This window comes from Kogia breviceps, chromosome X (genome assembly GCF_026419965.1).
Source record: "Kogia breviceps isolate mKogBre1 chromosome X, mKogBre1 haplotype 1, whole genome shotgun sequence".
In the NCBI taxonomy this organism is placed as follows: Eukaryota; Metazoa; Chordata; class Mammalia; order Artiodactyla; family Physeteridae; genus Kogia; species Kogia breviceps.
Window position 1 is genome coordinate 55,616,279 of NC_081330.1, and position 3,595 is coordinate 55,619,873.

A 3,595-nucleotide genomic window follows, 5' to 3' on the forward strand; every position below is an offset into this window, starting at 1 on the left:
TCCACTTCATTTACTCGTTTTTCTGGGGTTTTATCTTGTTCCTTCATCTGGTAAATAGACCTCTGTCTTTTCATCTTGTCTATCTTTCTGTGAATGTATTTGTCCCACAGCGTGCAGGATTGTAGTTTTTCTTGCTTCTGCTTGCTGATCTATTATTAACCAGGGAATTGTTGTGATAAAGAATTCCTTGTTCACACAGTTTATTAAGTTTTCTGGGATGCAACTAGTGATTGCCAGGCGGATCTTGAGGGCAGCAACCTCCCCCAGCTATAGTGAGGCTTGCTCACTATACTGGGCCATGTGGGGCATACAAATGAGATTAGGGTACATTTTTTAAGGAACCCTGAGCAAAGCTGAAAGGCTCTGATTCGTGAATGTCGAGGGCCGCCCCTCGTATCTTGCCTTCCTTGAGGGCTTGGGCTAATGCTTTCTCATCCACCAGTCCACCTCGGACCACATTCACTCAGAATGCACCTTAACTCATCTGCTCTATAGTAAAGCCATTGATGAGGTGATGGTTATGTTCATAGTGATTACAGTTCAAGGAGTTGCAGTCTCTCTGATACAGTATGTCTTGCAGTGTGTAGACCCTGTGCACACCCAGGGACAACTCTATCCCATCCTGCAGGTAGAGATCATAAAATATGAAGCTGAATCCGTATGTTTTGGCTCAAACAGCATCCCCTTGCTCCACACAACTAAAGCTGATGAGGCTCAACATCTCCCTAAGGATGCAGGCTGCTCCAGAGGCAACCTCCTGAATCTGCTAGATGCTCTGTAACTATGTGCCTTCCTGCAGCACCTGGCACAGTCACATGTTCCACCAGTACAAACTGAGGATATGGCAGATGTTGGAATTGGCCATCTCTTCCATTACCATGGAAGGGATGTTGCACACGGCAATCCTGAGCTTGCACGCAGCCTTGATGTGGACTTTGTCATATGTGCTGCCTAATCCGCATGATCACTCTCAGGGCCTTGAGTTTCTCCAGGTCCTCTGTGGTAAAGGTGATGGTGTGGTGACATCAAGGGACTGACAGCCTTGTTTAAAACCTTCTTGTGGATCTCCTGAGTGGACTGTGCATCACAGAAGGCCTCAGTGGCCAGGTCTTTCAGGATCAGTATCTCCTTGGTGCAGTCTCTGCAGTTGAGCAATGCCACCGGCGGGGGAGGGGGGGCGTTGAAGAGGCCATATCATGATTTGGGGGTGGATACCTTCACAAGTTCTGTCCAATCACTTTCGCTTGACTTTGTGCTTATCCACAATCTTTATCAAATTTTGCACATCTCTGATTCAAAAGGCAAAGCAGTCCTATAAGAACTTAGGCACACTCTCAGGAGTCTGCAGGCATTACACACCCAATACAAATTTGTCCACTATCTCTATAATTCACACAATGGGTTGTCTGTCTTTTAAAGATAATTCAGCTTCATTGGTTCAAAACCATTTAAGGTGATGAAACACTTGTCCTGGGCTGCCTTCGTCCACTGCAAAGGGACTCCACACAGGAGGAGACAGTGACCACAGTAGCAGCTCCCACTCCTCCCACCCCACCATTCAGTGGTGGAGGTGGCCGCAGCTGTGCTGGGTCCATGGGACCTCAGGGTGGCATGGCTCCTGGATCCTGGCTCCATCCTTCCATCCTCCGATTGTCACCTGTTCCTCTGGACCACTCCCAGGCCACCTTAAAATGACCAAATAAGCAGTTTTTAAACAGTGTGATTATACAAGCACCCACTAAAGCTATCTCCCAAGGGCTCAACACAGAGGAAGCAGGCAAGAATTCCCATTTCTCAGTCTTTCTTTGAAAGTGTTCTAATTGCTTACTTTATAAGCTTCTGCCTGAAGGTCCAGCTTCTGATTTAGCACACGTCTAGGGGCTAGCTGCAACCTTCCCCAGAGAATGAAGAAGACTGTGGACATTTTCCCTGCCTTCTCCTTCTGACTCACCACAATAATAAAAACCAGTCACCAGTACCTCGTAGGAAGGTGCTGGTATACACACCTGGTACCCCAGCTGCTTCTATGGCTGCTGGCTAAGGAACAGGCCTCCAAATCACCTAGCTCTGATATCCAACAAGGCTTGGTTCATGAGTATAACAGGACTATAGTGAAAAAGAGCCAGTTTTTAAACAGGCACAGGAGCATACCCCAGCAGCTACATACCTATGCTCACCACAGAGGGAGCAGATAAAAATGTCCATCTCCCAGGTTTTCCCTGGAAGCCTTAACTACATACTTTCCTAGATGTTGCCTGAAGATCCAGCTTCTCATCAGCCTGCACTTAAGTGCTGATTGATCTGCTGCTTTGGGACACTAACAGGTCTTGGCACATTCTCAGAGACTGGGAGCCATTAAAGAAAAACTTCGTGGCTTGGATAATGACAAAGGTTTCAGAGAACCAGGAGGTCAGGTTGGGCTGATGATGAAGTTTATCTCCTGCACAAGACCACTCTGTCAAGGCTGGAAGTGGTGGCAGTTTTATCTAAAATGTATAAACTAACATAGAGAGTCAAGGAAAATGAAGTTCTTAATGAAATGGAGACAACTGATTTACCTGACAGAGATAATGATAATAAAGATACTCACCAATGTCAGGAAAACAATGCAAGAACAAAGTGAGAATTTCAACAAAAAGATAGAAAATATATTCTAAAATTATCAAATAGAAATCACTAAGCTGAAGAATAAAATAAGTGCGTTTAAAATTCAATAGAGGGGTCCACAGCAGACTAGATCAAGTGGGGGAAAGGATCAGTGAACTCATAGGGCAGTGAGATTCATACAATCAAAGGAAAGAAAGAAAAGAAAAAAAAATGAAAAAGAGTGAAGCTAGCTTAAGGGATTTATAGGATACCATTAAGGGGAAAAATGTATGCATTATAGGAATCCCAGAAGCAAAAGAGAGAAGAAGAATACTTACTCAAGGAAATAATGGCTGAAAACTTCCCTAACCCAGGGAAAAAAAAACCAGATATTTGAATCCAGAAAGCCCAGAGAATTCCAAAGATGAATACAAAAACACATGCCAAGGGGCTTCCCTGGTGGCACAGTAGTTGTGGGTCTGCCTGCCGATGCAAGGGATATGGGTTTGTGCCCCAGTCCGGGAAGATCCCACACGCTGCGGAGCAGCTAGACCCGTGAGCCATGGCCACTGAGCATGTGGGTCTGGAACCTGTGCTCTGCAGCAGGAGAAGCCACAGCAGTGAGAGGCCCACGTACCACAAAAAAAGAAAAAAAAAAAGTTAAATATAAGGAGAGAATCTTAAAATCAACAACAGAAGAAAAACTTGTTACATACAAGGGAACACTCATAACACAATCAGCAGATTTTTCAGCAGAAACTTTGCAGGCCAGAATGGAGTGGGATGATATATTCAAACTGCTGAAAGAGAAAAATACTGCCAATCAAGAACACCTGGCAAGATTGTCCTTCAAAATTGGAGTATAAAGATTTTTTTCAGACAAACAAATGCTAAGCGAGTTGATCACCACTAGTCTCACTTTACAATAAATATTAAATAGAGTTCTTCAAGCTGAACAAAAGGGAGCTAATTAGTAACAGAAAAACATATGAAAGTATATAACTAACTG

The 3,595-nt window shown here is 44.3% G+C and overlaps 1 pseudogene; it reads right to left on the bottom strand.

Moving 5' to 3' along the window:
- Positions 1–267: 267 nt before the first annotated feature.
- On the bottom strand, positions 268–1,924 carry LOC131748096 (C-terminal-binding protein 2 pseudogene; annotated as a pseudogene).
- Positions 1,925–3,595: the final 1,671 nt, after the last annotated feature.